The following is a 14,854-nucleotide window of genomic DNA, read 5'->3' as shown; positions in this document are numbered from 1 at the left end:
TCTTAGTTTTGAGTTTTGTTGTGCCAAGTAAAGTCTTTGATAGAAAAGTAAGTACTAGATTTGGATTACTGCGCAGTTCCAGATTTCTTTGCTGTCACGAATCTGGGTCTATCTCCCTGTAGGTAGCTCAGAAAATTACGCCAATTTACTAGCATGATCCTCAGATATGTACGCAACTTTCATTCAATTTGAGCATTTTCGTTTGAGCAAGTCTGATGGCCTAATAAAATCCATCTTTACGGACTGTTCTGTTTTGACAGATTCTGTCTTTTATTTCGCATTGCCTCTTTTGCTATGTTGGATGAATTTCTTTGATCCACTAATGTCCAGTAGCTTTATGCAATGTCCAGAAGTGTTAAGAATGATTGTGTCACCTCTGAACATGTGAATTTTTATTATGCACTAACCCTCTAATGAGTTGTTTCGAGTTTGGTGTGGAGGAAGTTTTCAAGGGTCAAGAGAGGAGTATGATGCAATATGATCAAGGAGAGTGAAAGCTCTAAGCTTGGGGATGCCCCGGTGGTTCACCCCTGCATATCATAAGAAGACTCAAGCATCTAAGCTTGGGGATGCCCAAGGCATCCCCTTCTTCATCGACAACATTATCAGGTTCCTCCCCTGAAACTATATTTTTATTCGGCCACATCTTATGTACTTTGCTTGGAGCGTCGATTTGTTTTTGTTTTTTGTTTTGTTTGAATAAAATGGATCCTAGCATTCACTCTATGGGAGAGATACACGCTCCGCTGTTGCATATGGACAAATATGTCCTTAGGCTCTACTCATAGTATTCATGGCGAAGTTTCTTCTTCGTTAAATTGTTATATGGTTGGAATTGGAAAATGATACATGTAGTAACTCTAAAATGTCTTGGATAATTTGATACTTGGCAATTGTTGTGCTCATGTTTAAGCTCTTGCATCATATACTTTGCACCCATTAATGAAGAAATACTTAGAGCTTGCTAATTTGGTTTGCATATTTGGTTTCTCTAGAGTCTAGATAACATCTAGTATTGAGTTTTGAACAACAAGGAAGACGGTATGGAGTCTTATAATGTTTACCATATGTCTTTTATGTGAGTTTTGCTGTACCGTTCATCCTTGTGTTTGTTTCAAATAACCTTGCTAGCCTAAACCTTGTATCGAGAGGGAATACTTCTCATGCATCCAAAATACTTGAGCCAACCACTATGCCATTTGTGTCCACCATACCTACCTACTACATGGTATTTATCCGCCATTCCAAAGTAAATTGCTTGAGTGCTACCTTTAAAATTCCATCATTCACCTTTGCAATATATAGCTCATGGGACAAATAGCTTAAAAACTATTGTAGTATTGAATATGTACTTATGCACTTTATCTCTTATTAAGTTGCTTGTTGAGCGATAACCATGTTTCGGGGACGCCATCAACTATTCTTTGTTGGATATCATGTGAGTTGCTATGCATGTCCGTCTTGTCTGAAGCAAGAGAGATCTACCACCTTCATGGTTGGAGCATGCATAATGTTAGAGAAGAACTTTGGGCCGCTAACTAAAGCCATGATTCATGGTGGAAGTTTCAGTTTGGACATATATCCTCAATCTCATATGAGAATAATAATTGTTGCCACATGCTTATGCATTAAAGAGGAGTCCATTATCTGTTGTCCATGTTGTCCCGGTATGGATGTCTAAGTTGAGAATAATCAAAAGCGAGAAATCCAAAATGCGAGCTTTCTCCTTGGACCTTTGTACAGGCGGCATGGAGGTACCCCATTGTGACACTTGGTCAAAACATGTGCATTGCAAAGATCCGGTAGTCCAAGTTAATTAGGACAAGGTGCGGGCACTATTAGTATACTATGCATGAGACTTGCAACTTGTAAGATATAACTTTCATAACTCATATGCTTTATTACTACCGTTGACAAAATTGTTTCATGTTTTCAAAATAAAAGCTCTAGCACAAATATAGCAATCGATGCTTTCCTCTTTGAAGGACCATTCTCTTTACTTTTATGTTGAGTCAGTTCACCTATCTCTCTCCACCTCAAGAAGCAAACACTTGTGTGAACTGTGCATTGATTCCTACATACTTGCATATTGTACTTGTTATATTACTCTATGTTGACAATTATCCATGAGATATACATGTTACAAGTTGAAAGCAACCGCTGAAACTTAATCTTCCTTTGTGTTGCTTCAATGCCTTTACTTTGATTTATTGCTTTATGAGTTAACTCTTATGCAAGACTTATTAATACTTGTCTTGAAGTACTATTCATGAAAAGTCTTTGCTATATGATTCACTTGTTTACTCATGTCATTACCATTGTTTTGATCGCTGCATCCACTACATATGTTTACAAATAGTATGATCAAGGTTATGATGGCATATCACTTCAGAAATTATCTTTGTTATCGTTTTACTCGCTCGGGACGAGCGAGAACTAAGCTTGGGGATGCTTGATACGTCTCCGACGTATCGATAATTTCTTATGTTCTATGCCATATTATTGATGATACCTACATGTTTTATGCACACTTTATGTCATATTCGTGCATTTTCCGGAACTAACCTATTAACAAGATGCCGAAGTGCCGTTCTCGTTTTCTCGCTGTTTTTGGTTTCAGAAATCCTAGTAACGAAATATTCTCGGAATTGGACGAAACGAAGACCCAGGGGCCTATTTTTCCACGGAGCTTCCAGAAGACCGAAGAACATACGAAGTGGGGCCACGAGGTGGCCAAACCACAAGGAGGCGCGGCCAAGGGGGGGCCCGCGCCGCCCTGTGGTGTGGGCCCCTCGTCAGGCCCCCGACTTTGCCCTTCCGCCTACTTAAAGCCTCCGTCGCGAAACCCCTGATGCGAAAAAACCACGATACGGAAAACCTTCCAGAGACGCCGCCGCCGCCGATCCCATCTCGGGGGATTCTGGAGATCTCCTCCGGCACCCTGCCGGAGAGGGGATTCATCTCCCGGAGGACTCTACACCGCCATGGTCGCCTCCGGAGTGATGAGTGAGTAGTTCACCCCTGGACTATGGGTCCATAGCAGTAGCTAGATGGTTGTCTTCTCCTCATTGTGCTTCATTGTTGGATCTTGTGAGCTGCCTAACATGATCAAGATCATCTATCTCGTAATTCTATATGTTGTGTTTGTCGGGATCCGATGGATAGAGAATACCATGTCATGTTAATTATCAAGTTATTACACATGTGTTGTTTATGATCTTGCATGCTCTCCGTTTCTAGTAGAGGCTCTGGCCAAGTTTTTACTTTTAACTCCAAGAGGGAGTACTTATGCTCGATAGTGGGTTCATGCCCGCATTGACACCGGGACGAGTGACAGAAAGTTCTAAGGTTGTGTTGTGTTGTTGCCACTAGGGATAAAACATTGGCGCTATGTCCGAGGATGTAGTTGTTGATTACATTACGCACCATACTTAATGCAATTGTCTGTTGCTTTGCAACTTAATACTGGAGGGGGTTCGGATGATAACCTCGAAGGTGGACTTTTTAGGCATAGATGCGGTTGGATGGCGGTCTATGTACTTTGTCGTAATGCCCAATTAAATCTCACTATACTTATCATGTCATGTATGTGCATTGTTATGCCCTCTCTATTTGTCAATTGCCCGACCGTAATTTGTTCACCCAACATGCTTTTATCTTATGGGAGAGACACCTCTAGTGAACTGTGGACCCCGGTCCATTCTTTTAATACTGAAATACAAATCTGCTGCAATACTTGTTTTACTGTTTTCTCTCGCAAACAATCATCTTCCACACAATACGGTTAATCCTTTGTTACAGCAAGCCGGTGAGATTGACAACCTCACTGTTTCGTTGGGGCAAAGTACTTTGGTTGTGTTGTGCAGGTTCCACGTTGGCGCCGGAATCTCTGGTGTTGCGCCGCACTACATCCCGCCGCCATCAACCTTCAACGTGCTTATTGACTCCTACTGGTTCGATTAAACCTTGGTTTCTAACTGAGGGAAACTTGCCGCTGTGCGCATCACACCTTCCTCTTGGGGTTCCCAACGGACGTGTCAACTACACGCATCAGCCAGCATGCCAGCACGCACGCAAAGTCCCCTACAGGCACGCCCCCAGGAGCTCCCAGGTGTACAGGCTGCCGCCACATGGCTCCTTTGCCGTGTGTGTGCACACGGCAAAGTGACCAAAAGTCCTTTGCCGTGTGCATACTCACGGCAAAGGGCCCTGTTTTTTTTTCATTTTTTGCTGCTTTTTGCTTATTCCCTGCATTTCAAATATAGCAATTGACAATAAAGCATATACAACATATAATCTTCAACATAACATCACCAAACACTACGGGAACACCACAAATACATCAAACGCACATATTCATGCATACAACGCATTACATAGAGTCCATAGTCCATCCACACAAGTTACATAGAGTCCATAGTGCAATGTCCATTATTACAATCCATTACAAGCATACAATCCGACAAAGTGCACGAAGACCATGCCATCAACCTTGTCCTCCTCCATTGCTTGCGCCCGCCTCATCGTCATTGCCTTGTAACACATAATCTACAAGGTTGATGGAATTAGCATTTGCACTTGCATATTGAACACTTGAACAAGTACAAGTAGCTAGCGGGTTGGGCACAAGTGTAGGAGGACTCACCGCGGTTCATGCTCCGGATGATGTTCGTGTTGTTCACGGTGAAAGGTGTCACCGGCTGACTGGACGGTGGCGGCATCCACGGCAAGGAGAAAGGAGGAGTAGAAAGACTCCCCGGTGGAGAAGACAGAGCCGTTTGGCTCATCAGCCAGCTCATCTGTGCCTGATGCTGCTGCATCATCCGATTCTGCTGTTGGATCTGCTGCATCATCTGTGTCTGCTGCTGATACTCCAGAATCTACCGCTCCATGTTCTGTGCGTGCTCCTGGGCCGCGTGCTCCTTTGCTGCCATCTCCGCCTACGATGTGTTGCCGCGATGTCATTAACATTTCAATGGAAAGCATGTAAAGGAAAGGTAGAGGCCGGAGGAAGAACATACCCGTAACCGCTCGACAGCTAGATCCGAAGCCCGTGGCCGGGTCTCTACCTCAGGCTGGCCGCTTTTACGACCACGACGGATCTAGCGGAGAGAGGGAACCTTTGCTGGGTCCACGCACCCGTCACCAAGCCATAGGCGGCCATGCTTCAAGCCTTCTCCCGCAAGCACCGCAACCTCATGGTCAAAGTCCTCGGCCTCTGGGTTGGCGTCCTCGCCGTACTTCTGCTTGAACTTGGAGACATACGACGTGCACTGGGTCTCGGATTGCGGGTTAACCCACACGGACCCCGTCTCAGGATCCGGCGTCTTCCTTTGTTTCATCTTCTTTAGCACGGCAAAGACGTTAGGCTTCGCTCCTGTCCTGACTTCCTGCAAAAGAGAACATGTAATAAAGTGAAGTGGCACACCCTTGCAGAGTTAACAAATATATAACATGAATTCAAAGAATGAAGGAACTATTAATTTGCTCACCTCGTTCTGCAGGTGAAGAGAGATGTGGATGCTGCCTTGGATATGCGATCCACCTCGCATCTCTGCCCGCTTCTTCTTGCCCTCCTCGTGCTTCTTGAGGTACTGGGGGCATGTCCACCACATGACCATCGCAAGAAAGCACCTCTCGTCGTTGCCGACGTACTGAGGAGGGTTCTACATGCACAAGATAAACCCATTATGGTAAAATAAACTACATGGCGATAAAAAAATCAATAACACATAAATGCAAATACCTGCATGTACTGCCACGGCTGCATGAGCGTGTCGCAAGCGTCATCCTTAGTCATCTGAACGAAGCGGTCGGCGTGCCAGTCGCGGACGCACTGAACACGTGCCTCGTAGTGCATGCCAGTCACCCTCTTCCTTGCAATCTGGTGTAGGACATCATCGCACGCATTTTCCTTGCCCTCAGCCTTCCGGAAGTATCTCTGCAACCATGCACATAGGTAAAGCAAGGGGCATTAGTGCACGTATTATCAACCAAGGAGACTGTATGAATGATAAGATGTCACGTACCCAGAATTTGGTAACAACTACGTCCGCCGCGCTGCCGCGGCCAAGAGGATCTTCCGCGAGGCCGTAGTGCGCCCACCTCCAAGCTACGTAATCTAGTTTAATATGTAGATGTTACTCTTGTCTATTATGCACTCTAGAGGTTACTTTAATATGAACTCCGGAATTACTCTCCACGGTGTGACGGTGACAGTGTGCGCATCGTGTGTGATTCCTTTATGACATTGTGGAGCTTGTTTACTCCGGCTTGAGGGTGCTCTTGTAGCCCTACACGATGAATGGTGTTTGTTATCCAACAAGAGAGTGTTTGAGATTAGCATTTATTTATTCAATTATGTGATCATTGTTGAGAGTATCCACTAGTGAAAGTATGATCCCTAGGCCTTGTTTCTAAGCATTGAAACACCGTTTATTTACTGTTCTACTGCATGTTTACTTGCTGCCATATCTATTTAAGATTGTTATTACCACTCATATTCATCCATATCACTTGCATCTTACTATCTCTTCGCCGAACTAGTGCACCTATACATCTGACAAGTGTATTGGGTGTGTTGGGGACACAAGAGACTTCTTGTATCGTAATTGCGGGGTTGCTTGAGAGGGATATCTTTGACCTCTACCTCCCCGAGTTCGATAAACCTTGGGTGATTCACTTAAGGGAAACTTGCTGCTGTTCTACAAACCTCTCGCTCTTGGAGGCCCAACACCTGTCTACAATGAATAGAAGCGTGCGTAGACATCAAGCTATTTTCTGGCGCCGTTGCCGGGGAGGTAAGGTAAAAGGTATTCACATCCTCCGACTACTAAGCTATTTCCTAGCATTGTTGCCGGTGTGTGAGTGCTCGAAGCTATTTCCTTTAGATCCTGCAATTATATCTTTTTTGTTTCTTGTTTTTATTTCACTAGTTAGGCATAATGGAAAACAACAGTGAGCTTTTTAATCTATTTCCTGAGTTAAGACATGAATTGTTTGATGCGAAAATTCAAAAACCTATGGAACCTTATCTGCATGATAGTAGCAATGTTATTAGTATGAATGCAATTACGGCTAATGCTATGGAAAAGTCTAAGCTTGGGGAAGCTAGTTCTTATGATCTTTTTAGCTTCCCATCTTTAGGGGAGAAAATTTGCTCTGATAATACTTTATCTCCCATATGAGATAACTCTAATATGCTTGTGATATTTTAAATCCACCTACTGAAAGTTTTCCTTTCAAGATACCCATGAAAATTATTGAACTTGTTGTGGATAACCGCTATGAAGGCGATGGAACTGTTCATCATGGAGATCATTTACTATTTCTACATGAATTATGCGGGTTATTCAAGTGTGCAGGTATTTCTATGGATGAAGTTAGGAAGAAATTATTATCTATGTCGTTGTCTGGTAAAGCGGCGCATTGGTATAAACTGCTGAAGGATGGGCATTCTCTTGATTGGAAGGATATTGTGCCTCTATTTTATTCTAAATTCTATCCTCCAAGTGAAATTCACAAAGACCGAAACCGCATATATAATTTCTGGCCTCTTGATGGAGAGAGTATTGCCCAAGCATGGGAGAGGTTGAAGTCTTTAATGCTCAAATGCCCCATTCATGAGCTTCCTGGTAATATCATCATTGATAATTTCTATGCAAGACTTTATTTTCAAGATAAAACCTTGCTGGATACTACTTGTTCTGGATCATTCACACACAACAAATAAGATTTTAAATGGGACCTTCTTGATCGGATTCAGGAGAATACTGAAGGATGGGAGAACGACAAAGGTAGAGAGTCAGGTATAAATTATGATTATGAATGCATTGAAACTTTTATGGATACTGATAAATTTCGAAATATGAGTGCTACTTATGGTCTTGACTCTCAAGTTGTTGCAAATTTTTATAAAGCTTTTGCCTCTCATTTTGAATTGCCTAGGAAGAATTTTGATAAGTATCATGAACCTTTTAAAGACACTTGCATGAAGGATGAAACTGTTATTAATGATTGCAATGAACATGTTCAAACTTCTGAAAATGCTATTTCCTATAAGCATGTTAATTTTTGTGGAGTTCATAGACCTTGTGAAAAGAATAAAACAGAAGAAGAATATTGTATCCATCACAGGAATGAAAAAACTAGAAAGTGGTCTAGGGCTCTAGATGATCTTGGTGAAAAAGTTTGTGCCCTCTATCCTTTTATTTGTGAACTTTGCCATAGAGTGGGTCATTTTAATTTTCAATGCTCCTCCAATGATAATTCGAACCCCATGAGTGCTGCAAATTTGTATTGTGATGATGAAATCCTTCCTAATCAGCATGATGAACTTACATTATTTTTGGCATGTGAAGAGTTATTGAGAAAAACTTCTTTGGTGGATATGAGTGCTCTTGATATTAAAAGTGTCCTGCATGGGTGTCTTTCTTATTGCATTAATAATTGCCATACAAATACTTACATACAAAATATTTTAGAAGATGACACTTTGCCAAAATATGATAGGACCGTTGTGTGTTTTTGTTATCACCAGAATTTAACCGAGTCAGAGGTGGGCCGCAATCAAGATGGGCTTAAAGAAATATACATGGAGGATTACGTGAATCGGCCCGTTATACCAAGTTGGGTTTAATTGCCCTTGTATCTGTAAAATATTAGATCGCATCTTAGTTTAGAAAGTAGAATCTTACTCGTGCACGGTTTGGTGCACGCCCACATTAGAAAGTCCCCTGGACTATAAATATGTACCTAGGGTTTATGGAATAAACAACAACTCACGTTCAACCCAAAACAAACCAATCTCGGCGCATCGCCAACTCCTTCGTCTCGAGGGTTTCTATCGGGTAAGCGACATGCTGCCTAGATCGCATCTTGCGATCTAGGCAGCACAAGCCCCACGTTGTTCATGCGTTGCTCGTACTCGAAGCGCTTTTGATGGCGAGCAACGTAGTTATCATAGATGTGTTAGGGTTAGCATTGTTCTTCGTTTAAGCATGCTTACGTAGTGCAACCCTTGCATATCTAGCCGCTCTCACACCTATCTCGGGTGTGGGGGCGGCACCCCGCTTGATCATTATTCAGTAGATCTGATCCGTTACGATTGCTCCTTGTTCTACAAGGATTAGTTTAATATCTGCAATAGTTAGGCCTTACAAAGGGGTGGAGGATCCAGTGGCACGTAGGGTGGCGTTCGCAAGTCCTAAACAGGATGTTCCGAGGATCAACTTCATGTTGGTTTTTAGGCCTTGTTTAGGATCGGCTTACGAGCACCGTGCGTGGCCGCGAGGCCCAACCTGGAGTAGGATGATCCGATTATGCGGTGAAAACCCTAAATCGTCGTAGATCTCATTAGCTTTATCTTGATCAAGCAGGACCACCAAGTATTCGTGCACCCCGTACGAATCATGGGTGGATCGGCTCTTTGAGCCGATTCACGGGATAACTCGAGAGCCGATCGAGGCTCGTATTTAATGTTTACATGTATGCCCTGCAGGAAACTAAGCGAGGCATCCCCATCACCTTCCTGACCAGGTATAGGTCAGGTGGCACGCCCTTGCACTTCGCATCGCCGCGCGTGACCAGAAGAGCATTGCGGGCCGTCGCTCGGAGGGGTCCCAGCCAGCCGCAGCTCTAGGCTCTTCCCGGCTCTACGGTGTTGACAAGGCCGCTGCCCGCCGGTGGGTTTTGGCAGTCAACACATTCCGGCACGCCCGGTGGGACAATCGTCTACATCAACCACATCGCCATCTACATCTGAGATGGCGGACGGCACGCCAGTCACCTACGAGGAGCTGCTCGACGAGCTCAAGAAGCAGTATAACGAGATCAAGGCCACCCTCGAAGCCGACCTCATCGGCTCTTTTCAGAGAACCCGTTCCCATGGCATCAGATGGAAGGGATTCTCACCGCAAGGTGCACTCGATGGGATAGACCTCTCTGCCCCGTCGGAGGAACGCACCAGGGGACTGCGGCGAGGAGATCAACTACTTGGTGGCTCACTCGCTACATCGCCACTCGAAAACTTGGTCAACGTGTTGGAGCGTGTCGCTCTGCGCGTAATCCAGGAGATCATGAGCCACCAGTACTCGCCGTCAGGACCAGCTCTCGGGACTCATCAAGGAGAGTTGCCATTCCAGTCCCGTCCACCGCTGCCATATGCGTTGGCAACACCAGCTGAAGTGCCGACCGCACCGGCATTCGTCGTCTACAAGATCGGTGGTGACCCTAGTGACTACCAGTTCTTGACTGAGGCGCCTAAGGAGATCCCTCAAGGATACGCGTGCACGTATGTGCCAGATTGTGGTAACTGGGCACTCACAAACCAGGCCACAACATCGGGGACTCCGGCGAAGACGGGAGGAACGTCGGCAACGAGCTTGAGAAGCGGACGTGGCTAACTAAGTACGCCACACCGACGAAACTCCCGAGCCCAGCTCCTGCGGTTGGCTCGGAGCTGGAAAAGCAAACATGGCTGGCTAAGTACGCCACCCGGCGAATCTTCGAGTGCAACTCCTGCAGCCAGCACAGCGGATCAGATCGGTACCATGCCGAGAGACCAGTTCGGCATGGTGCCGAAAAGAAGGGCGATCGGCTATTCCAAGCCGTACCCCGACGATTACGAGATGATCCCGCTGCCACCTAAATATCGGCTCCCCGACTTCTCCAAATTCAGTGGATCGGATGGCTCCAGCTCCATCGAGCACGTCGGCCGATATTTGGCTCAACTAGGACCGGCTTCGGTGTCGGATCAGCTACGCGTGAGGCTCTTTTCACAGTCCCTCACGGGATCGGCTTTTGGATGGTACACCTCTTTGCCAGCAAACTCCATCCAGTCTTGGAAGCAATTGGAAGAACAGTTCCATATGCAATACCATTCAGAAGCTTCCGAGTCTAGCATTGCCGATCTAGCACAACTACGTCAGAAGCGCGGAGAAACGGTGACGGAGTATACCCAGCGCTTCAGGAATCTTAGGAACCGATGTTATTCGGTTCGTATAACTGAAAAGGAAGCAGTCGAGTTGGCAGTAGCTGGCCTTGCAACACAGCTCAAGGACATGGCCTCCCAGGCAGATTATCCCTCGCTGGCGCACATGGTTCAGAAACTATCAGCATATGAACAGCGCCACCCGGACCTGTACCAAGACAAGTTCAAGCGTGCAGTAGTCATGGTCGATATAGAGGAATATGAAGTGCCTGCGGGAGACCAAGAAGTAGCAGTGGCTGAGTGGACTCGGGGAGGAACCCCGTGTCCTGCAAATGGGTAAAGCCACCAGCGCCGCCCAGGGGATTTGATTTTTACGTGACCAAGACTGAACAAATCTTCGACCTCCTGCTCAAGGAGAAACAGTTGACGATTCCTGAAGGTCTCAAGTTCCCCACGGCGAAAGAGCTGAACGGAAAGGCGTACTTGCAAATTCCACAACTCGCTCTCCCATGCCACCAACGACTGCGGGGTGTGGCGTCGGCACATCCAAGCGGCGATAGAGAAGGGCGCCTAATTTTCAACCAGTACGCCATGAAGGTCGACACCCAACCCTTCCCCGCCGTTAACATGGTGGAAGTCACCTACCCCGAGGGTTGCCAGCCAGGTCCCTCGTTCGGCATCAACATGGTAGGACACTGGGAACCACTCGGCAAAGATGGAGATGAGGGCAGCTGCTCTCATAGCAAGGATACAGAGGAGGCCGCTCCACGCGATCGGCTCCGTCATGATGGCAAGCGCTACGTCACGGAGGGAGAGGTGAAGAACATAAGATATCAACGGCCTCTCTCCGATCACCTCCTCAACAAATATGTGAGTCGAGTATGACCAACGCCGACGGTCCAATTATGATGATAGAGGAGATCGTCTGGCTAGAGAAGCCAGAAGACATCGTCGGCAGGATCGCGATGAGGAGGAGCACGAGCGCTGTGCCACGGAAACATCAAGGGAGCAAGATGACAACGCCAGACACTAGGACTGCCCCTTCTTTAGACACTGCTGGGATTCAGGAATGAGCCGATTGCCCACAATTGGCAATTGCCCAGAATGCAACAAGAAGAAGAAGGAGGCAGCCAACGTGTCTGTGTTCGGTTATCCGAGTAGCACGTACCATCAAACAAACTATAACTGATTTAATGAGCCATTCGCAGTTTCACAGTTCAAATTGGTTCATACTTGCACATGCATGGCTTAATCTTTGAGACAAGCATATGACTACTGGCAGGATCAACCAGGTAGCACGTCCTCGTTGACGTCCAGCGTCGGTCTTTGTCCGCCCTTCCACTTGCGTGTCAAGGCCGAGGCAACGGCCGAGCCGGTTGTCGCGATTGAGCGGGCCAAGCTCATCCTACTTGATTGAGGATCGGCGCAGAATGTCACGTATCCTACCACTAACTGTGGAGAGGTAGAGGCAACACCTGTTCACGGTTGTTCTCAAATTCGGAGAGCAGCTTAAGGGTCAGGTCCTAGCAACCAAAAGGTTGCCAAGACTCTTTATCGTGAGCAACATCCGAGACCAACGGCGGGAGCGAGGCTGCCTTGGTAGCACCGGGCACTAGGAGTGCCGGAACCACGAGGAAACGCCGCAAGCGCCGTTAGGCCGCAGCGGCACACCCGAAGGTGTCCACCGCGAGGCAAACGTGTTAGAAGCACCACTTCCCGTAGGTCGGGTACCAGCACGCAAGCACTTCAAAGGCGACATCATCATATAAGCCAAACGAACGACGGGACACGGCGCCTGTAGTCGGCCGCACGAAGACGGGGGATCTACCGGCAGACACGGGTCCAAAGCTACTCATGCGCTCGCGTAGCCAACATCGGTCAAGCCTCCCGAGCCTCCCACCACGCGTAAGCACGGTGGGATTGCTCTGTGTAGGCGTCCTGAGTGTCCACGGCGCGCGGGTGTCACCGCAGCAACGGTAACGTTGCACGGCGACGTTCTCTTAAGGCAACGGCATCCGTTGATTGAGGATCGGCGCAGAATGTTACGTATCCTACCACTAACTGTGGAGAGGTAGAGGCAACACCTGTTCACGGTTGTTCTCAAATTCGGAGCGCACTCATGTAACCGCGGTGGCGCGGCAACGTTAAACGGGACGTTCTCTGAAGGCAACGGCGCTTGTTCCCCGCCAATAGACGGGGAACGTGCGCTTTCTCTGTTCGGGACATGCGCTCGCGTAGCCAACATCGGTCAAGCCTCCAGAGCCTCCCACCACGCGTAAGCACGGTGGGATTGCTCTGTGTAGGCGTCCTGAGTGTCAACAGCGCGCGGGTGTCACCGCAGCAACGTTAACGTTGCACGGCGACGTTCTCTTAAGGCAACGGCATCCGACGATTGAGGATCGGCGCAGAATGTTACGTATCCTACCACTAACTGTGGAGAGGTAGAGGCAACACCTGTTCACGGTTGTTCTCAAATTCGGAGCGCACTCATGTCACCACGGTGGCGCGGCAACGTTAAACGGGACGTTCTCCGAAGGCAACGGCGCTTGTTCCCCACTTAGACGGGGAACGTCACGCTTTCTCTGTTCGGGACAGTCACGCGGCAACGATAAACATCACCGCGGGACGTTCTCCGAAGGCAACGGCGCTTGTTCCCCACTTAGACGGGGAACGTCACACTTTCTCTGTTCGGGACAGTCACGCGGCAACGATAAACATCACCGCGGGACGTTCTCTGAAGGCAACGGCGCTTGTTCCCCACTTAGACGGGGAACGTCACGCTTTCTCTGTTCGGGACAGTCACGCGGCAACGATAAACATCACCGCGGGACGTTCTCCGAAGGCAACGGCGCTTGTTCCCCACTTAGACGGGGAACGTCACGCTTTCTCTGTTCGGGACAGTCACGCGGCAACGATAAACATCACCGCGGGACGTTCTCCGAAGGCAACGGCGCTTGTTCCCCACTTAGACGGGGAACGTCACGCTTTCTCTGTTCGGGACAGTCACGCGGCAACGATAAACATCACCGCGGGACACGTCACGCGGCAACGATAAACGTCGCCGCGGGACACGTCACGCGGCAACGATAAACGTCGCCGCGGGACACGTCACGCGGCAACGATAAACGTCGCCGCGGGACACGTCACGCGGCAACGATAAACGTCGCCACGGGACACGTCACGCGGCAACGATAGACGTCGCCACGTGACTGTCACGCGGCAACGATAGACGTCGCCACGTGACAAGTCACACGGCAACGTAAACGTCGCCGCGTGACACGCCACGCGGCAACGTATAGTTGCTACGTGACGGGCGTAGAAAAGTTGTGGGATGAACCCACAACTTGACAGGGAGGGATGCCAGCCCCCCAATATACCAGGGAACTTAGCCCCACCGGGACCCCTGCCCGTCGGCTTGTGAAGGAGCCCTACACTGTTGCCGCGGCAGAGAAAATGGCCATTTCTCTGCCGCGGCAGAGATTTTCTGCCAGGCTTAGCCGATTACGTCGTATTGGCTGCGGCGCCATGGTTTTCACCGTTACCCGACTCACGCGCGCCCATCCGACTGTACGCTCGGCGTCGTTGGACGTTTTCCGACGTCGGCCCGACTTGGCCGTTTTTAGCCGATTCCGTCGTATTGGCTGCGGCGCCATGGTTTTCACCGTTACCCGACCAGCGCGCGCCCACCCGGCTGTGCGCTCGGCGTCGTTGGGCGTTTTCCGACGCCGGCCCGACTTGGCCGTTTTTAGCCGATTCCGTCGTATTGGCTGCGGCGCCATGGTTTTCACCGTTACCCGACCAGCGCGCGCCCACCCGGCTGTACGCTCGGCGTCGTTGGGCGTTTTCCGACGCCGGCCCGACCGTTTTTTGCCGATTCCGTCGTATTGGCTGCGGCGCCATGGTTTTCACCGTTACCCGACCAGC

Source organism: Lolium rigidum, chromosome 4 (assembly GCF_022539505.1).
Source record: "Lolium rigidum isolate FL_2022 chromosome 4, APGP_CSIRO_Lrig_0.1, whole genome shotgun sequence".
Taxonomy (NCBI): domain Eukaryota; kingdom Viridiplantae; phylum Streptophyta; class Magnoliopsida; order Poales; family Poaceae; genus Lolium; species Lolium rigidum.
This window is presented reverse-complemented; position numbering follows the sequence as displayed.